Raw genomic sequence first — 26654 nt, forward strand, 5'->3', positions numbered from 1 at the left:
AACAATAGCTAGGAATTTAATAAAACAAGACCAGAAACACATTACTCTTCAGTTCTACGGTATATATTACTTAAAAAGGTCCATCTGCATATAAAAATTCAGATGGTTCTGTAAGTTTTCATGTCCAGATGTGAACCTCACAAGTTTCAATTCATTTTTACTCTTCCAACCAACTGTTAAAATCTTACTGTTCCAACTTATATTAACAATTTTAAAGTGGGTTCACTTTACTACTAGCTTGTATGGAATACTAGCCCTGAAATACTTTTTATAGGAGGGTTAATAGCAATCTCTTTCTTCTCAAGGTAACGCTGGACCATTCTCTCTGACAGTGAGAACGACCTGGACAATTCAAATTTCAGTTATTTTGATTAACTCAATTACTGTCAGTCTCAGGGCTTCTGTAGGAACATTGATGGAAAATGTTTAGAGAAGATACATCTGTGTTTTTAAAAGGATGGACAAAACAATCTGTACTGGGTAGATTGGAAATGAAGATATCTGAGAGCTGAAGGATTAACAGAAGAAAGAAGTGCCTACAGGTGGAAATGAAGATAAAGAATGGGTGTATTGGACATGATCAAGCTTTCCATCTGGGTAAAGATAATCTTGTGGTCAGAGTTTAAAATGCTTGAAGTGATGTCTTTGGAGAGGTAAAATTGAGACAAAAAGGAAAACAATATATAACAAATTAAAAGGAAGGAATTCGAAGGTGACTGGCTGAAGTGAAGAAAGTGAGAAAGTCCTTGAGGGTCAGGATGTTAAGAAAACTGAGAGGCCAAAATCTTAGGAGGATTATTATCCATATAGATTTGACCTCAATCAAAACTGTATGGGCACCATGTTCCTGGATTGGAAGAATCAACATTGTGAAAACGACTCTACTACCCAAAGCAATCTACAGATTCAATGCAATCCCTATCAAACTACCACTGGCATTTTTCACAGAACTAGAACAAAAAATTTCACAATTTGTATGGAAACACAAAAGACCCCGAATAGCCAAAGCAATCTTGAGAACGAAAAATGGAGCTGGGGGAATCAGGCTCCCTGACTTCAGACTATATTACAAAGCTTCAGTAATCAAGACAGTTTGGTACTGGCACAAAAACAGAAATATAGATCAATGGAACAGGATAGAAAGCCCAGAGATAAACCCACACACATATGGTCACCTTATCTTTGATAAAGGAGGCAAGCATATACAGTGGAGAAAAGACAGCCTCTTCAATAAGTGGTGCTGGGAAAATTGGACAGGTACATGTAAAAGTATGAAATTAGAACACTCCCTGACACCATGCACAAAAATAAACTCAAAATGGATTAAAGACCTAAGTGTAAGGGCAGACACTATCAAACTCTTAGAGGAAAACATAGGCAGAACACTCTATGACATACATCACAGCAAGATTCTTTTTGACCCAGCTCCCAGAGGAATGGAAATAAGAACACAAATAAACAAATGGGACCTAATGAAACTTAAAAGCTTTTGCACAGCAAAGGAAACCATAAACAAGACCAAAAGACAACCATCAGAATGGGAGAAAATATTTGCAAATGAAGCAACTGACAAAGGATTAATCTCCAAGATTTACAAGCAGCTCATGCAGCTCAATAACAAAAAAACGAACAACCCAATCCAAAACTGGGCAGAAGACCTAAATAGACATTTCTCCAAAGAAGATATACAGATGGCCTACAGACACATGAAAGAATGCTCAACATCATTAATCATTAGAGAAATGCAAATCAAAACTACAATGAGATATCATCTCACACTGGTCAGAATGGCCATCATCAAAAAATCTAGAAACAATAAATGCTGGAGAGGGTGTGGAGGAAAGGGAACACTCTTGCACTGTTGGTGGGAATGTAAATTGATACAGCCACTATGGAGAACAGTATGGAGGTTCCTTAAAAAACTACAAATAGAACTACCATACGACCCAGCAATCCCACTACTGGGCATATACCCTGAGAAAACCATAGGTCAAAAAGAGTCATGTACCAAAATGTTCATTGCAGCTCTATTTACAATAGCCAGGACATGGAAGCAACCTAAATGTCCATCGACAGATGAATGGATAAAGAAGATGTGGCACATATATACAATGGAATATTACTCAGCCATAAAAAGAAATGAAATGGAGGTATTTGTAATGAGGTGGATGGAGTTAGAGTCTGTCATACAGAGTGAAGTAAGTCAGAAAGAGAAAAACAAATACAGTATGCTAACACATATATATGGAATCTAAGGGAAAAAAAAAAAAAAAGGCCATGAAGAACCTAGTGGCAAGATGGGAATAAAGACACAGACCTACTAGAGAATGGACTTGAGGATATGGGGAGGGGGTGGGGTGAGATGTGACAGGGTAAGAGAGTGTCATGGACATATATACACTACCAAATGTAAGATAGATAACTAGTGGGAAGCAGCCGCATAGCACAGGGAGATCAGCTCGGTGCTTTGTGACCACCTAGAGGGGTGGGATGGGGAGGGTGGGAGGGAGGGAGATGCAAGAGGGAAGAGAAATGGGAACATATTGTATATGTATAACTGATTCACTTTGTTATAAAGCAGAAGCTAACACACAATTGTAAGGCAATTATACTTCAATAAAGATGTTTAAAAAAAAAAACTGTATGGGCTTTAGTCAAATAGCATGAACAGGTGCTGAGGTTCTTGATAAATTGTGGAGACTGAATCTAAAACACAGAAAATGAACACAACCGTGTGGGTAAGTAGAGAGTTGAATGTTGTGAAATGGTGTGCAGCTCAAAGGAGTAGATTTGTTTGATTTGTTTTTAATATATCAGGATAGAAAAGTAACAACCCAGAAACAGTCATGAAGAGCAATCTCAGTCTGCTGGGAAGTAAGTAAACTCTGGATTAAAAAAAAAGATTGAGGGAAATAAGTTTAAGATCCTTGGCAGGTCCAACCTCATTTAGTTGCAATTCCATCTGACTTAACAGCTTCACTTTCAGGTCTTTGCCAACAGAGACGTCCAATGCCTAATCCCACCAACGCTGTCATGCCTTCACATGTTTTCATTCGTGTAGTTAGCTGTATTTACAATGCCTACTCTACCGTTTTTATAAGGCTTAGTCTGACAAATTCTGTTTTAGGACCCTGCTCAGATGTAACTTACTCGTAGATTTCCAACCTTCTTCCCCACCGTCATCACCATCCACCAGCAGATCTGACAGCCCCTGTCCATGAGTTTTTTTCTTTTTCTTTTTAAATTTTTATTTGTTTATTTATTTATTTTTGGCTGCATTGGGTCTTCGCTGCTGCACACGGTCTTTCTCTAGTTGCGGCCACTGAGGGCTATTCTTCATTGTGGTGTGTGGGCTTCTCACTGTGGTGGCTTCTCTTGTTGTGGAGCATAGGCTCTAAGCACACAGGCTTCCGTAGTTGTGGCACACAGGCTCAGTGGTTGTGGCTTGCGGGCTCTAGAGTGCAGGCTCAGTAGCTGCCGTGCACGGGCCCAGTTGCTCCGCGGCCTGTGGGATCTTCCCGGACCAGGGCTCGAACCTGTGTCCCCTGTATTGGCAGGCAGATTCTTAACCACTGTGTCACCAGGGAAGTCCCCTCCATGGTGTCTTATCACAGCTTCATTAACACACTTTCCCCATTCTGTAAAAGATATTTTTAACATGTTTTACTCTCCCACTAAATAGTGATCACCTTGAGGGAATATGCATGCGTTATTGATCTTTGTATTATTTTTAGCATCTAACAAGCAGAATGGTACAGGATAAACAGTAATAAATGATTGCTGAAATAAATTGAATTTTTAAAATATTTTGTTGTTCCCTAAGCAGCCACTTTCCCATACCATGTCAAAAACATTGAGCATTGAGTTCCATGTCCTCTGATAATGGCCTATTTCATAGGCCCAAGAGATTTAAAAGCATACAGCATAGAGCCAAAATGAGAAGACTCATTACAGTGCTGCATTAGAGCTACTAAGTCACATTTTGCAACCATACTGTACCACCAATATAATTAGAAGATATTGAACTTTCATTAGTTAGGGAAGATAGCCACCCTTTAGTTGTCATTTAAAAATATTTTTTTTTGCTGACTGTAATAGCCTCATGAGATAGATATCTCATTTCTGTGGCAGACCCAAGGGTCACCAGTGATGTAATTTTATTTCTCTGTACTTGACTGCAGCCCAGAATAGTATTCAACATTTAATCCATTTCTAGTTTTCATTAGCAAATTTAGTCAAGTACAAATTAATTGAGTCCCATTTTAAAATCAGAATTTCTCAATGTTGGAAAGAGCAGTAATTCATTATTACCCATATGATATTTGAATTCCTCTACAGTAATCCTACCACCTGTGTTCACTCCTGTGGACAAACAACTCAAATGAGAAAGAATTCTCTGCATCCTTAAGACAGTTCATTTCATATTTTTTAAAACTTTATTTTAACATTTCTTTATAGGCTGAAATGAATACTTTACCCAACAGTTCTACTTCTACACTTGTATTTCACAACATGGTTTAATCCCTTTTGTAATATTGGAAAACAATTATTATGTTGCCTCACAAGACTCCTTATAGCTGGTCTATTTATGCCCAGTTTTTTAACTTTTTTCCATATGACACTATTTGGGTTCACTGTATTACCTTGATTACTCTCTCTCCCATCAGTGTTTGTAACCTTTAAGATGAGGTGCCCCCAACTGCATCTAATACCTTTAGAGTTGTGTCTATGGGACAAAGGAAGACCAGAGCTTCACTTCTCTGTTGCAGATATTTTTATACTTTCTTGTATGCAAACTACTTTTTTTTTCTGGTGGTGGGTAATGTTACAACACATTTCTATAGTTGACATCTTTTGTCCTTGAAACTTCCAATATGGAGAATAAAATGTAAAATGGATACATTTAAGTAAATCAACTCCCATCTCTATTACTCCTGATCAGCATTGCCTGAATTTACAGATAAGTAAACAAAAGTGCAGCAAGACTTTACTTCCATAATTTTCTTCTTTGTTTGTTTATTTATTTATTTATTTATTTATTTATTTATTTATTATCGAAGTATAGTTCATTTAAAATGTTGTGTTAATTACTGCTGCACTGCAAAGTGATTCAGTTATACAAATATATACATGCTTTTTTTAATATTCTTTTCCATTATGGTTTATCATAGGATATTGAATATAGTTTTCTGTGCAATACAGTAGGACCTTGTTGTTTATCCATTCTGTTTCTGATGCTTGAAATCGTTGCCTGTTATATCCGTTGACTTAAACGTAGTTTACAAATGGTGCGTTTCAGCACATTTATCTCATGTGTCTAGTATATCACCTACCATGCTGTGCTGCGACTTCTCTGTAAGTGTCTCTCTCTGAAACTAGAGTATGTCTGTCTGCTTCACAGCTGGAGCTTGTCTTATTTGTCTCTATATTCCGAGCACCTAGCACAATGCCACTTGTTGAATAAATGATGATTTTTGTACACAAACAACACTGGTTTTTGTATTAATGTATTCATGTAATATGAAATATAGATACAAAGGGCACAACTGCAACTCAGTAAAATATCTAAAAATGCTGCCAAGTGGGAGGAGGATTAAGCATATTCTACAATAGCAGTGACAGGAGCTAGTCCAATAAGGAAAATTACACAGAATACATTTGAATTTTTATTATTACAACTTGGCAAAAAATCTTCAACAATCTTCAGCTATGTAAAATTCCAGGCAATCTAGCAAATTTGTTGGTTGCATTTATAGTTATATAATCCACTATTACTTTATGATATGCAGCTAGTGTCCCCTATGAGAGGATAAAAGAGCTCAACTTATTGGCACATACATTCACATAATGGCACTTACATTCGTCTAGTGGCACTCATATAGTGAGGAGCTTGAGGATGTACAATCAAGCCTATGATCAAGGTTGTCATGGGTCATCATTTTGGAGTAGTTTTCCTTAAAAATAGCTAACATTTATTTAGCACTCATGCTAGGTACTATTCTAAGTGTTTTATATGAATTATTTCAATTAATCTGTACAATCCTCCTATGAAGTAGTTTGAAGTATAAGTCCATTTCACAGACGAGAAACTTAAAGTCAGAATTAACATTAAGGTATTCTGACTCTAGAACCAAGGATACATCAATCTTCTCTAGAAAACATCAAATCTAAATACCTGTTTCAAATAGTTCCTGAGAAAATTCAACCTAATTCTCTCAAGTTGGGCTACTTATAATAAGCAAATTGACTTTTTAGAATACAAGTAGGTACAGAAAGAAAAAAAATCATAGTTGGCTGTCTTGACTTGGTGGGAAATTAAAAATACAACAAGACATGGATGGGATATCCACAGTTAGTAAAGTGACCTTTCATTCCTGTTAAAATGAATAGATAGATGATAGATAGATAGATAGATAGATAGATAGATAGATAGATAGATAGATAGGATAGATAAAGCAAGCAAGCAAGCAAGCTCTGAGTGTTTCCTCAAGTAGGATTTCTCAACATTGGCACATTTTGGGTGCAATAATTCCTTTTTGTGGGGGATTGTCCTGTGCACTATAGGATATCTAGCAGCATCCCTTGCCTCTCTCCACTAGATGCCAAGAGCACCCTTCCTGGAGTTGTGACAATTGAAAATGTCTCTAAGACATTGCTAAGTGTCCCATGGAGGCAGAATCCCTGTCCAAAAGTAAAGGCAAGTAATCTTACCTTAAAGCCCTACCTTATCTTTATCATCTTTTTCTTTGTAAAAGTATTTCTCATGTGCTGTATAGATAAGCAACATAATACGGAAGCAACCTTTGAAACAAGGGAGAAAACCTGATTAGAAATATTTGCTTCTCGTAGACACATAGGTAGGTCTAACTTCCCTTTTCTTTCTGCTATGATGCAAAATGATTTGGGGGGTTCCCCCACCCTCATCCCCACAATATACACACTGCTCCCACTCTCATCCTCCATCCTTCAACCTGTGCACAAAACTTCTATTGCTCTTTTCCAATCTGTTTCTATAGTTCAATTGATGAGGACAACTCACAGCTAGGAGCAACAGAATTGGTCCAGAGGCATCCTACTGCCTTCAAACTGTCTCCCATAGTCTTCCCAAACTAATCTTCATGAAAATCAAACTTAAGTGAAGTTCAGGAAGCAAATACCGTCAGACCTTCATTAGATGCACTACTTTATCTTTTTTTTGAAACTAAGTTTGGGGTTGAACTTCAAGCCATATCTATTACATCCACTTTACATAAAGTATTAACTCCTTTCAATGGGAAATTAAGGAATATTACTGCAGATATTGCATTTTAAAAATATGCATCTGAATTTATAATATACCTCTATTTCCCACTCCATTTGTATGTTTTGTAAATTTAGCACTGAATTTTAACATGGAGATGGGATTTTATTGCTTATTGCACAATAATTTGAATACAAATATTGTAATTTTCAAAAACCTTAATATTGTAGTATATGCTCCTAATTTAACCCAAAGAAGACAGTTAGAAGGTCTCGTGGCATTCTCCTCTTCTCTTTCCCTCCAACTTATCTCAAATTTGGCTAAAACCATTCCTCACCCACTCCCCACTCCTGATTTTATCCTCAATTTGCAGCCAAATGCAAATGAATTCATATAGTAAATACCTAAGTCCTTTTCTTTTTACCAGAAATAGTAATCACAGGGAAAAGAAAACACTTGCATTCTAATCTATTTGTCAGTTACTTGCTCCAACTGGGCAAGCAAGGCAAAAGTAACATAGGCTGCTACTCCCATAAAATTCAAGAAAAGAACTAATTTTCCCGAAGTAAGTTATAATTTGGTGTCTAAGTACAATTTAGATTTATGTACATGTACATTATTTAGGGGAATTCTAAGCATAATCTGAAAAAAATATTTCTTTAATCTGGCCAATATATAAATTTTAGTTTCTTTTTTAAATTGTATGTTGATTCTGTAAGCAGATAAACAAATTGAGACTAAATCCTTTTTGATCTTTTGGAAAGAATTGTAATTTTATCCCAAATTGTCTTTTCCTAATAGATTTTAAAAAGAAATTCAGCCTAGAGAAAACTTCATTAACTCAGTCACCATTTATATGAATTATAAAAATTGTATATTTTACTGATTTTACTAATAATTATATTTTTATATCATTGCTAATGGAATTTTTGAGTTGAGTGAGACTTCACATAGCCATGTTTGTTCTTTCTCTGAATACAGTAACTTCTTTGAGAGTAATGATCTTCACTATTGTGTTATGTTTTATCTCATAAATCAATGTTAATAATACAATATTGAACACTTACTATGTGCAGGTTATATTTAATGGCTTGAAAGTCTGTAGGAAGTGATATGAATATATCATCTCAGTTAATACTCATAACATCCTTTTGAGGTGGGTATATTGTATTTAATAGATGTGAAAACTGAGGCTTAGATATTTTAAGGAACTGCCCCAAGTCAGCCAAAATGAACTGGATTCAGGATTTGGATTCTGACCTCTCTGACTGCCAAACCCAGATTCTAATGACTCTACTTTATCTGATACACATATGAATAAAACACTCTAATGCCTTACTACTCAGAGATCTGTGGACCAACAATATCACCACTATCACCTGGGAACTTGGTAGAAATGCAGAATCTCAGGTCCCACCCTATATCAGATCTGCTTTTTAATAACGTCCCAGGTGATTCATATGCACATTAAAATTCTAGAAATACTATTCTAATATATACTGGTGGGTTCTCGTCTTAGTGTCCATTCCATCTTTTTCCCAAATGTTCGTAATTTTGATTTGGAAAGCCACATAGTTCCAGCAAAGGTAGCTCCATACCTAGCTACACAGTCCACAGTAAATTAAACTATACATCTCATCAGAGTGATTCTCTGCATTTTGCTGGGAATGTTGGCATAAAATTTTATTCTTCAATGCCAGTTGGTTAAAGTGTGGGTATGGGGGGCTTAAATACAGTGATTTCAGAGCCTGGAGAGACAGACAAGAGACTAGAATATTTAGGAAACCATAAGCCATGCAACATAGTTGAGAATTTCTCCTAAGAGAAATTTCTTAAGAGGAGTGTGTGTGTGTGTGTGTGTGTGTGTGTGTATGTGTGTGTGTGTGTGTGTGTTTGTAGTTGTTTTTTGCCAGGGAGGAGAGAGGTAGAGTGAGTTGGATTGACATAATCAGATTTTGAGGACCACTTTGGCTACATGGTTGAGAAATAATTAAAAGAACAACAAAACCCTAAGGTAGAGAGGCCAGTTACAAGCTGTTTCTGCAGGGCACACCTAGAGATGCTGGTAGTTTAGACCTGAGTGGTGAATAAGGAGAAAAAAGAAGTAAACAAATTCTAACAATAGTTAGGAGGTGAAATCAATAGACTTCGTGGCTGTTAGGCTAAAAACAACGTGGAAGGTATTAAGAAAACTTCACAATATCTGATCTGAGCAACTGGGGTCAATAACCTTTACTTAGTATAAAAAAAAAAAACACTGAAGTAGGAGCCAAGAAAGGGTCAGAATGAAAGGGTCAGTTTTAGACAAATCAGGCCCTACACCTGGACACACAGTCCAAATCCATGTTCATCTCATGCCCTGATTTTTTGTTCTTAATCACAATGTATCCAGACAATATTTCATCCTTTTAAAAATTCGATAATGCAAAGTTTTCTCCATTCTAAATTACCCTTTCCCTGAAATTAGTCAACATTTTTGAGGTTTTACTGATAAATGATGTAACTAATTCAGAAAAGTAGTCATTTTTTTTTCTGTATTAAACACAATTTTAGTGTGAGTAAATTTTGTAAACGGAAAACACAAGCTATACGCAGATCTCTTAGGAGAGAAAGGAATCTTTTAAGATTGACTTCTCTCCTTCTCTATTAATTGTTAATTATCACTAATGAGAAGGAAGGAGGATTTGGTTTACATCTGAGCCGCCTATAAGTCGAAATCATTGTGAAGGCAGGACATGTGACTGTCATCAGCTCTCTCCAGGATGTGGCTCCTTGTCTAGGAAAGTTTTCTAAACGCGGAAGTACTCGTGATACAGTCTACTGCATACTGGGCTCCAAACCCTGAAGGATTAGAATCAGCGGCAATAGAATTTGAAGATTTTTTTTTTCCCCGCGAATGGATCTTAGAGGGAATTTTGGAGGCTCTGAAAAATCCTGCACTGAAGACTCATGTACAGTGATCTCACAGGTGAGGTGAAATCTCACAGGTGCCTTAAAATCTCCACAGAAGCCCAGACATCTCTAAATACATCGATGGGGATTTCAGCATTTAGTTTCTCATTATTCAGACACTTTTCAGAAGACATGGTATATTTGTTTATTTTTGTTTATCTTGTGTTTGTTTCTAAATAGTAAGCAATGTCTAGGAGGCCATAAGGTGACAAATTGTTCTGACAAATAATTGACAAATTAATAGTGCATTAACTAATGTTGCTCCAAATGCTTTCATTCCTCAGCAGATGCAGTTGTTTTTTTTTTTTAGGGAAAAAGAGTAATTGTGTAGCTGCCATACAAATACCAGCAAACAAAGAGGGCAAAATTTGTTGCTGTTTCTCTATATTTCTGAGAAAATAAGCATGGTTTAAAATTACATTAAAGTGTGCAGCTCTCATGCTGCCTTTTTGCTGTGGTAGATGAAAGGCCCACTCTAAACTATAAATGAAGAGAGAGCATATAAAAGGGAATGTATATCTGCCCATTTTGTTGGCAAAGAAAATATCATATACTACTTCTTTCCATGTAGCTAAGCCTTCAAAGAGATTCATTTTTAGTTTCTATTTTTATGTATGAAAGGAATATGAGAGTGTTAGACCAACTTTGTATATATACTGAATGCTCAGTCTGAATGCTGATATTATCTGTTCTGGAATGTAAATGTCTGCTTTCTTAATTGGATGACGGAAATCCCCCTAATTAAAAGAGAGAGACAGACAGACAGACAGGGACAAACAGAGAGAATGAATGGGATGGGAGAGTAAATATTTGCATTCCACAAACAGTCTGACATTTTTGTCTTCTAACAGTGGAAAAAAGAGGAAGCCCTTTAATAAAGTAGGCTTTTTCTAATTATTAGGGAGCTAGGGATTGGTTTTTAAAAGTTATCCAAACCTTAAAATACATTTTAAATCTTTAAGTTAAAAGTAGTCTTATAAACTAATCTTATAAACTAAAATGATTCATGCATTTTTTAGAAATCCATTTTATGATTTTTCAGGCTAATTTCAGGTCTGGAATGGTGTTCAGCAGAGTTGAGACTTCATTTTGACGATTTTTCTTATTTGTTTAAATTAAAATAGAAAAAGAGGGGAAAGAATGAAAATAGTATTTATACATTGCTCACTAGGCTAAGCTTTTTATATCTGTTATATAATCTTCATAACAATCCTGGGTTACTAGTATTATTATCTCAATTTAAAGAATGAGAACAAAGTCTCAGAAAAGTTAATTATCTCTCTCTCTGGTTGCCAGTTGCAAAGGTGTAAAGTAATAAAGTTAGATTTGAATATAGATTTGTCTGGTTTAAAGTCCTACCCATGGTTTTTTGGATGCTTAGGCTAAGCTAGTTTCAAAAGAGCTCTCACCAATAAAAATCTATAAGAGCATAAATTAAAGACATGAAACAATGCTGAGTTTCTATTAACTGAACAGTTATGCCCAACAAAACAAGCATCATTCTTCTCTAGACTTCCAAGAACATCTTTTATTGTGCATTATTGGACAATATGCCAAGAAGATCAAATTTTCATTCTGGCTGACCAATAATACCCAACGTTATAATTTAATTCCACCCGCTGTTTAAGAAGTAGCTGTTTTTCCACCATTCCTATATTTGGAATAACAAGGAGACAAAAAATAATTCAAAGCACAGTTCTTATAATTGAAAAGCTCAGTAACTAGCTAGAACAGAAAAGATGTACAAATATGCAGAAAATCATCAGAGTAGTAGCCAACATATCAACCAGAACATTATAGTGTGTAAGACGATTTGGAATAAGTATAAAAGACTACCGGATATTTACAAGTGGAAAACTGCATATTTTTTAACCACATACCTTTCCTGCTTATCTGATTCTAGTCTTTCACTGCCTCTGAACTATTTACAAGTTATAGATAACCCTTTTTAAAATTTTTTTATTGAAGTAGAGTTGATTTACAGTATTGTGTTTGTTTCTGATTCACTGCAAAGTGGTTCAGTTATACATATATATGTATATTCTTTTTCAGATTCTTTTCCATTAATTACAAGATATTGAATATACTTCCCTGTGCTATACAGTAGGACCTTGCTGTTTATCTATTTTATATCTAGTAGTGTATGTGCTAATCCCAAACATCGAATTTATCCCCACCCCCTTGTCCCCTTTGGTAACCATAAGTGTGTTTTCTATGTCTATGTATCTGTTTCTGTTTCATAGATAAGTTCATTTGTGTCATATTTTAGATTCCACATATAAGTGATATACCTATGGTGTTTGTCTTTCTCTCTCTGACTTACTTCACTTAGTATGATAATCTCTAGGTTCATCCATGATGATGCAAATGACATTATTTCATTCTTTTTTATGGCTGAGTAGTATTCCATTATCTATATATAACATATCTTTAAGTTATAGATAACTCTCTAAGTTATAGGTAATTCATGGCAATGCAAAGTGATTCTTATTTATAGACATGAAAATTAATTTTCTCTGGTAAAATTCAATTGCCTTCCCTTCCCCCACTATGTTAGAAGCCAGTTTGCCTTCATTTGCACCTTAACTTTAATATTCCTGGTTTATAAATGTATCTGTTCTTGGCATTCTCTTTTGAACTAGTTGTAACATCTTTCAGTTTCCTCATTAATAATGAGTTAAATTCAGTGTTTATCACATGTTTATTCTATCTCTGTATGAGAGGCATAATTATACCTTTTCCTGAAAATTATTCTTTAAGGAATGTGATATACACGTTCTTGGGTAGTGTCAAGAGAATGCAAAGGAACAAATTATTTTCTCTGGGTTTATAGAAGACAGGTGATAATATATATCCTCCTGTAGGTTGAATGTCTAAAAATATACTACTGAGATGAAAGACACTCTTCTCTGCGAACAAATGCCTCAGTAATCTCCCCATATGATTCAGGCAGGCTACACATATTCTACTGATCTCTGCACCTGTTGTATCAGACAGAAGTGAATTGATACATCTTTGTAATAAGTTAGATTTGAAAGTAAATTCACACACAAAAAGATTTAAAAACATAAACTGGATCACCTTAACTCTTAAAATATTTTCCTTTCCATATTTTCAAAAGACATAGAATAAGAACACTTAATCATGCTGTCAACCTGTTAGTATTAATAAGGTTCAGTTTCCCAGGAAGACTTTTTATTAATACTTTTAAATTTCTCTTTGATTTGAGGAGCAACACAAGTATTTTCTCATCATTACCTTCTTCCTCTGTTCTTTCGATGTTGATTCTTTTCTCATGAGCCTTTGAAGAAGGCGGCCCTGTCTCTCTTGAACATCAGATACAAAATGACTTGGCAACACCAGAGGGCTTTGACAGACAAGAGAAAATTTTTTCTTAGTACTGATCTATTTAATAACTGTTTCCAATACCTGTAGCAGAATTTCCCTCCCTTTCTTCCTGCAAAAACAATATCTTTTGGTAGTAGAGAAAATTACAACAAATAGGTTTATTTTTCTTTTATGGGATCTATGCATCTATCGAATCCTGAGTTATTACTTAAGAGTCCAAGAATGTTTTTCAAACTTGAAGTCAACGTCTTACCCCTATACAGGAACTCAAGCAAGCCATTGGTGTCATCAAAAATTTTTAAATATTTTGGCAGATACTTCTGGAAGGCTGAACTCAAAGCAACTGAGCAGGAAAGGGACACGTGGTAAGAGAGGGAGGGGAAAAAAATAAAAGCAGGCTGTGTGAATGGGTAGCTTGCTTTCTACAAAACTCCATGTGCTGCTATGAAGAAAACAGGGATGGAGTATGCTTTGCATCCTCTTGTCTTCATTATTTTAACAAATCAAGACCAGGATTATAAATTGCTTACATTTTCTACATGTACAAATAGTTCAACTGATTCTCACAATCTAAATGTTTCTTTCATTGTACTAATCAGCCAGCTTATAAATGGAAATGACTCCTTTTCTGACAAATTGGTAAACTATATAAAAATATATAAAGATAGATATAAATACATTCATAGCACATTTTTAACTTAAGCTCTACCAGTTTACAAACTATGGCTGGTTACAAGGCATGAAAACATGCAGACACACTGCAAAAGACTTAGATAACTGTTCAATTGCTTTATTAAACATTTACCAAAGAATAAATAGTACCCTTGTGAGAGGAAAGACTTGAATTCGCTCAGAGAAAAGTCAATTGAGTGTTGCAAATTGTGCATCCCTAGAAAAAGAAACTCTACCTCTTAATTCCAAAACAACACTCCGTTTCAACTGGTTTCACAGCCCTCATTAGAAACTGTGTTTAAGCCATTTACAACTAAAGAAATCTTCACAGCCTTAAGACATCAGCCTTCATAAAATTTAAAGAACAGAGAGACTAATATTTTAGAATCAAATCATTTGCCTCATCTCTCTCTCACTGAAAGCTTAAATATTTAGTTATTAAAAGCCCAGATGCTTGATGGAACTATTTTCATCTCTATCATTCAGTAGCCATATCAGCTCAGGAAGCCAATTATTTCCTTAATTTTTTTCATTTTTATTTTATATTGGAGTAGAGTTGATTAACAATGTTGTGTTAGTTTCAGGTGTACAGCAAAATGATTCAGTTATACATATACATGTATCTATTCTTTTTCAAATTATTTTCCCATTTGGGTTGCTACAAAATATTGAGCAGATTTCTTCATCTGTGAAAGAGGGATCTTAATAGTAAATTTCTATTTACTGAGGCCTGTCTCAATCAAAAATTCTAGGGTCAATTCTTAGCCTTTTCTACTTTGCAAGCATACAGAAACTGCTTATAGAAATGGCCCCAACAAAACATTCTGTTTCTATGGCACAAATCTTAGAAGTAAAAATGTTTTAATGTTAATTTTTGTGTCTAAGGTAACACATGGAGAAATGATCTGTAGTAAGTTGAGCAGGATCTATAAAGTTGTCAGTGTGTTTGACATAGAGTAGTCACTAAATGAATTGTTTTGAAATAAAAGAATGAATGCCAGAGGGAGGCAATGCAAAAATGATGGGCAGACTGTCTCTATGCAGAATACAGTGAATCCATCATAACACATGGCTGTCAGAGCCCCTCACTGTAACCACGGTCAGGGCTAAAATGGGGAGAAAAGCTTGTACAAATCATCAGATTGCTGTGAGAGGTCCCTGGTCAGCTTTGTGACTAATTATTGTCCCCTATAGAGATTTTTAACAGTTCCATCCTTGCTGCAAAGCCTGAACACACCCTCAGAACTCTTGCTGCACCCACAGGAGGTAGTCCTTCTAGAAAGTTACTTGCAATAAATGGCCACTCTTTTGACAATTTTCCAATCCCAAAACTACCTGAGGGTCCCAAGCGCTACCCAAGCCTCTTCCTGTCATTGAAAATCCCCACTCCCTCTCTGATTCATCTCCTCTTACTCTCAGGAATTCTACTGAAGTAATAGTGGAAATAAAATAACCTTTTTAAGAGAACCACCATCAGACACGTCTTTTTTGCATTTGATAGGTCTTCTTAGCGTTAGGTTAAAATTTTCGCTTAAAAGAAAACACAAATATCGTATATTACGCATATATGCGGAAACTAGAAAAATGGTACAGAAGAACTGGTTTGCAAGGCAGAAATAGAGACACAGATGTAGAGAACAAACCAAGGGGGAAAAGCGGGGTGTGTCTGTGTGTGTGTGTGTGTGTGTGTGTGTGTGATGAATTGGGAGATTGGGATTGACATATATACGCTAATATGTATAAAATAGATAACTAATAAGAACATGCTGTATATCACAGGGAACTCCACTTCGCTGTACAGTAGAAACTAACACAACATTGTAAAACAACTATTCCCGAATTTAAAAATTTTTATATTAAAAAGAAATTTAAAAAAAAGAAAACACAAATAAATACTCCTAAACTAATTAAGACCCGAGGCCTATTGATAAAATGCTCATAATATATTTAGCAAAATGTCTCGTACCGAGTAAGCAATAGGAACAGGTAGATATAATCTCCTCTCCTCCCCAAACCAGATGATAATACATTGAGAAAACAGTTGTACTACTTCTTAAATTCCAGTAGGAAAAAAAAAAATTCAAGACAGTGTAGACCTTTCCATTACAGTAATTTAGACTCACACCCAGTCAATGCAAACATCATTAATTTGGGTTCTCCCATTGGCCTCTTCTGGCTGAAAGTATTGTTACAGTGGTGTGAGGCAAAGCAGTTGTCTGTGGTCTGCATTCAAAAGCCATCGATTACCTAAGATAGAGTCCTTAAAACAGATCCTAAGGGAAAAAACACGTACACTTGACATTAACATTACTCCTCCTGTGAAACCAAACAAATCTGGCCATGGGCACTGATTCTATATATTTTTGAAAACCATTAAGAAAGGTTCTTGTACTATTTAATACCACATGGCAAAAACAAAATGAGGAATAACATACACAAAATATAAATTAAGAATAAAAAATGACTTCTGTAAATGAATGAGATATTCAACCTGATAGACTTTGAACATGATAACATACATTTTAGGGATAAGCAAATAGATTTCTCATGATAAATTCAATTGTAAAGGTCACATGAAGGTATTCTCTTAGAAAGTTAAAATAGAGGCTCAAAGAAGTCTGAAATGCCTATCTTTGGGTGGGAAACAAATCTGACTTTATCCTTAGGTTTTATTTCCCTTTGCCATTTTTAGAAAGAGTAAGGACTTGGGCATAACACTGGGTTTGATGCCAGCCTAATTACTAACTGTGTGACCTTAGTCACCATCTCAGATTCTTGGCTGTTTTATTTTTAATCTTTAAAATGGGGATAAGTATGCCAAAATAACTGAGTTATTGAGGGATCTCAAACTGAAGAAAGTAAAGCACTTGCTATGCTCTCAATAAACGTTAGCTGTGTCTCTCCCCTTTTTTCTATTGTCCTCCCCTGGGAACCACTGACCCCTCCAAAATAATTTTCTAAATGTGTATAGAAATCCCATCCTGGATTTCACCTAGTCAATAACTGAGGCCAAAAGCTATGAAAATCCCAATTACAAAGGCATTTTATTAAAAATCTAGAGAAGAACAAAGAAAAAATAATGACAGAATCATATAAGATGTGCAAACACCCAAGGTTCTGAAGAAATGCATTTTGTGTTGAAAAACACAAACACACATGGCAGAAAGTTTAGCATAGTCTAAATTTCCTCATTCTCATGTAACAATTGTTTTTTTTCTTAAAAGTACAGTGTAACTGTATACTCATTAACCTTCTATGTTCCTGGGATCCTGCGTGAGCAATAAGGCTCCAGACACCAATGGTCCTCTTGACCTCCAACTATAAAATTTGTCTTCTGAGACTCCAGAGTATAACTACACATATGTATATTATCCCTTCCCCCCCAAACTCAACCAATTAAGCCTTTTTAACATCCAATTCATGATTCCCGGAACACTAACCTAAACACAGATAGATCTTCAAATTAGTTTTCAATTTTCAGAAAAAAATTTGTAATCTAAGAGTGGAAAGACATTAATGATAGTAAGTAATCCAAGTAGTTTGAAGATGATAATGATTGCTAAATATGATATACACATACACACACAAATATTCCCTTGAAGATTTTTTCCCCCCAGGAGAAGATTATCCAGAAGTTTCTTAAATTTTAAATATTAAACAAATTTTAAAAGCTGGTACTTTAGTTTACTGTCTTATGTTTTGCTAAAAACAGAAAATGTTGACAATTATTTTAGGGGGACTTTCACTGATTAAGTAATCAAATTTCCTTATATATTCAAATGGTTCAAATGATTGTTATAAGTGTAATATGTTCAACTTCCTTTTCAACTATTTCAGTTTTCTAACAATTAAACCTTCTGGAAAATTTAAATTTCATGAACCTAAAAATGTAGATTAACAAATGTGGTATCAAGTTATCTTAAAGTGTTCTAATGCTGTATTTTAAAACTTAGTACGAGTCTCACTTAAAATCATAATTTTGAATAAACTATGTGATATTTAAATAAAGTGTCAATTGTATGATATTTTACTGTCTTTGATTTAGTCCCAAGGACCATTGAACTTGATGAAAGTATTCATTCTTTTTATATTTTACCAGTCTTATAGGAACACAACACTTGACAATATCACAACAACATTGATTGAATGCTGGATGGCTTTCACAACTTAATTTGACTGAGTTCACACATTCCATGGTCACTCCATTGACTGTAATAACAATAATAAATGCTAACACAGTGATAATTGAGAGGAGACACTGCTCTAAGACTTTATTCTTTTAATCATTTCTACAAATCTAGCATTTCAGGATTACTGTTAAACCCCACTCAAAGATTAAGACACTGAATCAATATGTTTAGTAACTTATACAATATTATACAGCTAATAAGAGATGAAGTGGGATAGGAAGCTAGGGTGTCTGGCTCCAGAATGTGTTCTTCACAGAACACTTGTGTCTGGGAATCAAAGCTTAGAATTGTAAAAGGTGTTTCTCTCTGTAAAAGGTGTTTCTAAGGCCCTCTCACAAAATGCTTGTTTCTCATTTCCGTAACTTTGGTCTTGATAGGTTAGTAGTATTAGTTTTATTGTGTGCCTTTTCTGTGTTTGAAATTTTGCTACACGCCTTGGATGAATTGTGCAAAAATTTTCACAATATTGAAAACTGTCAACTTCTCTTCCACAGAAGTGGAAGTGGTTTTCCGTCTTCCTTAGAGAGGGAGAAACTTGACTGTCAACTCGACAGACTACAAATGGTAAAACAGGTAACACGGAGGCTATCATTGCACTATCGTAACTTTCAAAGTTATGGTAAAACTTTCCATTTGAAATTTTCAAGTTTCAAATTTGAGTTGCTGTGGAGCAAAAGACCCAGATTAATGGTCAATATTTTAAAAGATCAAGGGTATTAAACTTAGCTTTGTGCTCCTCGGAGAATGAAAAAGCTTCAATCTTCTCAAAGGGTCAAAAAGCAACGGAAATCAAATGTCATTTGTAATTAAAATGAGGGCTTTGGATGTTGTTTGAGGATAAAAATGCAGTACCCAACTCTTCAAAATAACTTAATTACAGAGATCATACAGGGATTAACTGAGTTTTGAGGACATTCTTTCAGAGAACAAAATGACAAGAATGAAATATTGCAGATGTGCAGATAGTCAAAACGTCCGTGGAAACAAATTATCCATTGATAATCCAATTACCTGTTGCTTGCAGATCTCCAATCTGTTAATTATCTCCATTTATTCTGGATCAGCTTTCAGCCACTGAGATTCATTACGGTTCATTCAAATCTCTGCCATAACGCCACTCTTCACTTTTTTTTAATATAAAGAAAATGGCCTATCATTTCTTCACAACTTTGTTTTGTACTGTTTTCCATTCCTGTTAAACTGTTTTGGATTAGTATTGCTTCTCTCTAATATGAAAACATGGTCAATCCCAGCCTCAAATGGAATATCACTTACCGAATATATCAAGCCAGTATTGACATTGTTTATGAGTTTCATAACTGTTTATGGAACTTTATAAAGCACATAAAAACATAATCATCTCCCATCACCTTAGTATCTATTTTCATCCTAGTTTGTATCACCCTGCTAGTTCCCGGCACCAGTGAGGTATGACAAATATTCAAGACATGACACTAAGATAGTGCAGAGAAAATGGAAAGGACTGAGTTGATTTTTTTTATTCACTCACACTATTTTTGCCATGATTATATAGGCTATCATTTTCACTGTCCTCCTAAGGTAGCCAAAAAAGTCACCATAGGAATCTTGAAAACATCTCTGCAGTAAACCTAATAGAGCTATATGGCCAGAATAAATAGTCAATGCCATGTTACTAAATGGAAATGATGTTGGAAGGAATATACTGTTCTCTGTAAATGAAGACAAAACGACTGCATAAACCTGTAGTTCTTTTTTATCTTCATCAGATATGTTTTGTGGTGTGTCACCATTTTCCAATATTAATGTCCATATTTCCTAGTTCTAATCCTCAAGAGGGAGATTTGGTGAATCTAACTTCACTAACTTGTTCAAAGGTGGCCCAATTAATCAAGGCTCTGCCAGGAGGTGAATAGTACCTAAGGTTCATCTGGTATAAATATGACAACAACACTTAAGCCTTCAGTGGAAGCATAAAGTGCCCCTGTAGAAAATGCATAAAAAGATACATGGGCTAAATATCTTTTACAGTACACTTTTTCTACTGCCTGGCTTTTGCATCTTTGCATATGCTATTTCCTTTGTCAGTGATGCTACAGCCATTATGCACATACAACCTTCTTCCTTTGGTCTTCAAGGGTGAAATAAAATATTCTCTTTTTTGTGATGCTTTCTCTGCCTCTAGTTCCTGTGCTCACGAGGCAATTTGTTCCATAAACAACAATCATCACAGCAGCAACAGCATCTTTTTTTAATGAGACTTCCAATTAAAAGACAGAGATATCCAGAATGGATCAATAAGCCAAACACAACTATCTGCTGTTGACAAGTGGCAAACTTTAAATATAAAATAAGCAGAGTGAAAGCAAGTGGGTGGGAAAAGATATAACATGAAAACAGGAAGCATAAGAAGGCCGAGCTGGATGAACTTAGACACGTTTACCTCACCGTGTGTGTGTGTAAAAGTGGGATAATGATACCTAATTCATATGTTTTTTGTGAGGCTTAAATAAACAAAGATGTAAAATGTTTGGATCATATAAATAGTTTTTAAAAAGTGGTTAGATATTTTTATTATTGGCTTACAACACAGGGTTATAAGTATTACAAGAAACACATGTACAAAGGGCTATAGAAACACAAAAGAGGATGTGATTGATTTTACCTGGTAGCTTATTGAAAGAATTCAGAGGTAAATGTATACAAGATTGGGAGGCAACTAGGAATGTAATTAGTAAAAAAAAAAAAACAAAGAGCAAATTTCAGCATGTGGGCAAAACATGATAGAAAGTAGATGGTATGTTTGCAGAACAATCTGTGATTTGTATAGCTGGAGGATAAATAAATACAGTGAAAGAGCGAATGGGGTTTAGATTGGAGGTGTAGCACGGTATCTGTGACTTCATGGGGGGGTTCAGTGTGTTATGTTATAAAAAGCATGAGGTCTGGCTGAAATTAGGAGTCCTGTCCCATTACACTTTACCCGTGTTATGCTTTGAAAGTGACTTAAGCTCTCTGTGCCTCAGTTTCTTTAGTTTTTGTGAAGTTTAAATTAAACATATAAAAATCATAGATTATTTGTGGAATAAATATGTAAAACCATCACTTAGAGAGTTGCTATATGCAAAAACTTGAGAAAGTCATCCAGCCTCTCAAAGTCTCAAGTTCTTTACACGTAAAAAAGTGAAAATAGATGGGAAAAATGTTAATGCATATGAAAGCAATATTTATAAACTATAATGTGCTATATATACTAACAAAATTAAGGTACCATTTCTTGAATATCTACTAAGTGCTATCTACTGTATTAGATTAATATAAGCACACACATTCATTTCTTTTCTTTTTTCATTTATTCTTTACAACAAGGTAACATAGATGTTAATAATTCTATTTTATCAATGAAAAAATTGAGACCAGGAAAAATTAATAAATTTTCACATGTTTATACGGTAAATTTAAACATATTTTTCTAATTTCAAATTCAATGTTCAGCTCTTATTTTACTGTCTTAAAACAATTGCTATTATGATTATTTATATTCTGTTTACATATTTGTCAATTGATTCCATTTGTATGTTTAATCTGAGATTTTAAAATTGGAAGAAAAGAATTAACTAAGCAATGCTATTATATAAGTAAAGCTCTTAATCTAGAAATAGTTCTTTATCTGTGATTCACTTATGCCTCTGTTTAAACAAAACTGCTAAGGATAAACAACATTTTTGGATGCTAAATTCAATAGGAACAAGAAATATTTACTTCCAAAATGTATTAAGATCTGTGGTGTGAGGTAGGCAGGATTGAAGTACTCCCACTGAAAGAGAAGCCATGGAGTAGTCCTCCTCTGGAGCTGTTCACCTATGAATGTGCTCAAATTCTCCAAGTCATAATGCAACCCACATGAAAATAGTTTAACATATGATTATAACTAAAAATGTCCATCTCTGGAGTATCTATCAGATCATGCCACCTGAGTCTTGCACAACCACTTGTTGAGAATGAGACTTGTAACATATTATGCAAAATCTCCCATTGTAGAAAACTTTGAAGTATATAGCAGTGACACAAAGCTACCAACTTTGTTCCAACCAAGAATGGCAGGCCCACTATTACCCCAAGGGAGCCATCAGCTCTAAAAATCACACTAGAAATAACTTCTCTAATTTTCTTTCATGATTGCATAGCTAGACTTTCTTTTTTTTCTCTTAAGTGGGCTTTAAAATTTTTTTCAGAAATACTTCCACAGTTAAGAAAATATGATTTTTACTAGTAGAAAGTCCAGTTAAAATAGTTATTAGAAGTCTGGAAGGGCCTGAACCAAGATGGCAGAGTAGAAGGACGTGCTCTCACTCCCTCTTGTGAGAACACCAGAATCACAACTAGCTGCTGGACAATCATCAACAGGAAGACACTGGAACTCACCAAAAAAGATACCCCACATCCAAAGACACAGGAGAAGCCACAATGAGACAGTAGGAGGGGCGCAATCACAGTAAAATCAAATCCCATAACTGCTGGGTGGGTGACTCACAGGCTGGAGAACACTTATACCACAGAAGTCCTCCTACTGGAGTGAAGGTTCTGAGCTCTACATCAGGCTTCCCAACCTGGGGGTCCGGCAATGGGAGGAGGAATTCCTAGGGAATCAGGCTTTGAAGGCTAGTGGGATTTGATTGCAGGACTTCAACAGGACTGGGGGAAACAGAGACTCCACTCTTGGAGGGCACACACAAAGTAGTGTGCACATCAGGACCCAGGGGAAGGAGCAGTGACCCCAGGGGAGACTGAACCCGACCTACCTGCTAAGGTTGGAGGGTCTTCTGCAGAGGTGGGAGGTGGCTGTGGCTCACCTTGGGGACAGGACACTGGAAGCAGAAGTTCTAGGAAGTACCCCTTGGCGTGAGCCTTCCCAGAGTCTGCCATTAACCCCACCAAAGAGCCCAGGTAGGCTCCAGTGTTGGGTTGCCTCAGGCCAAACAAATAACAGGGAGGGAACCTAGCCCCACCCATCAGCAGTCAAGCAGATTAAAGTTTTACTAAGCTCTGCCCACCAGAGCAACAGTCAACTCTACCCACCACCAGTCCCTCTGATCAGGAAACTTGCACAAGCCTCTTAGATAGCTTCATCCACCAGAGGGCAGATAGCAGAAGCAAGAAGAACTACAATCCTGCAGCCTGCGAAACAAAAAACCACATTCACAGAAAGATAGACAAGCTGAAAAGGCAGAGGGCTATGTACCAGATGAAGGAACAAGATAAAACCCCAGAAAAACAACTAAATGAAGTGGAGATAGGCAACCTTCCAGAGAAAAAATTCAGAATAATGATAGTGAAGATGATCCAGGACCTCGGAAAAAGAATGGAGGCAAAGATCGAGAAGATGCAAGAAATGTTTAACAAAGACCTAGAAGAATTAAAGAACAAACAAACAGAGATGACCAATACAATAACTGAAATGAAAACTACACCAGTAGGAATCAATAGCAGCATAACTGAGGCAGAAGAACGGATAAGTGACCTGGAAGGCAGAATGATGGAACTCACTGTTGTAGAAAAGAATAAAGAAAAAAGAATGAAGAGAAATAAAGACAGCCTAAGAGACCTCTGGGACAACATTAAATGCAACAACATTTGCATTATAGGGGTCCCAGAAAGAGAAGAGAGAGAGAAAGGACCAGAGAAAATATTTGAAGAGATTATAGCTGAAAACTTCCCTAACATGGGAAAGGAAATAGCCATCCAAGTGCAGGAAGTGCAGCAAGCCCCATACAGAATAAACCCAAGGAGAAACATGCTGAGACACATAGGAATCAAACTGGCAAAAATTAAAGACAAAGAAAAATTATTGAAAGCAGCAAGGGAAAAACAACAAATAACATACAAGGGAACTCCCATAAGGTTAACAGCTGATTTCTCAGCAGAAACTCTACAAGCCAGAAGGGAGTGGCATGATATACTTAAAGTGATGAAAGGGAAGAACCCACAACCAAGATTACTCTACCTGGCAAGGATCTCATTCAGATTCGATGGAGGAATCAAAAGCTTTACAGACAAGCAAAAGCTAAGAGAATTCAGCACCACTAAACCAGCTCTACAACAAATGCTAAAGGAACTACTCTAAGTGATAAACAAAAGAGAAGAAAAGGACCTGCAAAAACAAACCCAAAACAATTAAGAAAATGGTCATAGGAACATACATATCGATAATTACCTTAAACGTGAATGGAATAAATGCTCCAACCAAAAGACACAGGCTTGATGAATGGAAACAAAAACAAGACCCAAATATATGCTGTCTACAAGAGACCTACATCAGACCTAGGGACACATACAGACTGAAAGTGAGGGGATGGAAAAAGATATTCCACGCAAATGGAAATCAAAAGAAAGCTGCAGTAGCAATACCCATATCAGATAAAATAGACTTTAAAATAAAGAATGTTACAAGAGACAAGGAAGGACACTACATAATGATCAAGGGATCAATCCAAGAACAAGATATAACAATGATAAATATATATGCACCCAACATAGGAGCACCTCAATACATAAGGCAACGGCTAACAGCTTTAAAAGAGGAAATCGACAGTAACACAATAATAGTGGGGGACTTTAACACCTCACTTACACCAATGGACAGATCATCCAAAATGAAAATAAATATGGAAAGAGAACCTTTAAATGACACAATAGAACTGATAGATTTAACTGATATTTATAGGACATTCGAACCAAAAACAGCAGATTACACTTTCTTCTCAAGTGCCCACAGAAGATTCTCCAGGATAGATCACATCTTGGGTCACAAATCAAGCCTCAGTAAATTTAAGAAAATTGAAATCATATCAAGCATCTTTTCTGACCACAATGCTGTGAGATTAGAAATGAATTACAAGGAAAAAAATGTAAAAAACACAAACACGGGGCTTCCCTGGTGGCACAGTGGTTGAGAATCTGCCTGCCAATGCAGGGGACACGGGTTCGAGCCCCAGTCTGGGAAGATCCCATATGCCGTGGAGCAACTAGGCCCGTGAGCCACAATTACTGAGCCTGCGCGTCTGGAGCCTGTGCTCCGCAACAAGAGAGGCCACGATAATGAGAGGCTCGCGCACCGCGATGAAGAGTGGCCCCCGCTTGCCACAACTAGAGAAAGCCCTCGCACAGAAACGAAGACCCAACACACCCATAAATAATAAATAAATAAATTTTTTTTAAAAAGTAGAGGAATTTAAACAAAAACTCCTAAAGAAACTCAACATTTAAACAAACAAAAAAAAAAAAACACAAACATATGGAAGCTAAACAATACGTTACTAAATAACCAAGAGATCACTGAAGAAATCAAAGAGGAAACCAAAAAATACCTAGAGACAAATGACAATGAAACACGATGATCCAAAGCCTATGGGATGCAGCAAAAGCAGTTCTAAGAGGGAAGTTTATAGCTATACAAGCCTACCTCAGGAAACAAGAAAAATCACAAATAAACAATCTAACCTTACACCTAAAGGAACTAGAGAAAGAAGAACAAACAAAACCCAAAGTTAGGAGAAGGAAAGAAATCATAATGATCAGAGCAGAAATAACTGAAAGAGAAGCAAGGAAAACAATAGTAAAGATCAATAAACTAAAAGCTGGTTCTGTGAGAAGATTAACAAAATTGATAAACCATTAGCCAGACCCATCAAGAAAAAGACAGAGAAGACTCAAATCAATAAAATTAGAAATGAAAAAGGAGAAGTTACAACGGACACTGCAGAAATACAAAGCATCCTAAGAGACTACTACAAGCAGCTCTATGCCAATAAAATGGACAACCTGGAAGAAATGGACAAATTCTTAGAAAGGTATAACCATCCAAGACTGAACCAGGAAGAAATACAAAATATGAGCAGACCAGTCACAAGTAATGAAATTGAAACTGTGATTAAAAATCTTCCAACAAACAAAAGTCCAGGACCAGATGGCTTCACAGGTGAATTCTATCAAACATTTAGAGAAGAGCTAACACCCATCCTTCTCAAACCCTTCCAAAAAATTGCAGAGGAAGGAACATTCCCAAACTCATTCTATGAGGCCACCATCACCCTGATACCAAAACCAGACAAAGATACTACAAAAACAGAAAATTAGGCACCAATATCACTGATGAATATAGATGCAAAAATCCTCAACAAAATACTAACAAACAGAATCCAACAACACATTAAAAGGATCATACACCATGATCAAGTGGGATTTATCCCAGGGATGCAAGGATTCTTCAATAT

This window comes from Eschrichtius robustus, chromosome 11 (genome assembly GCF_028021215.1).
Source record: "Eschrichtius robustus isolate mEscRob2 chromosome 11, mEscRob2.pri, whole genome shotgun sequence".
Classification (NCBI taxonomy): Eukaryota; Metazoa; Chordata; class Mammalia; order Artiodactyla; family Eschrichtiidae; genus Eschrichtius; species Eschrichtius robustus.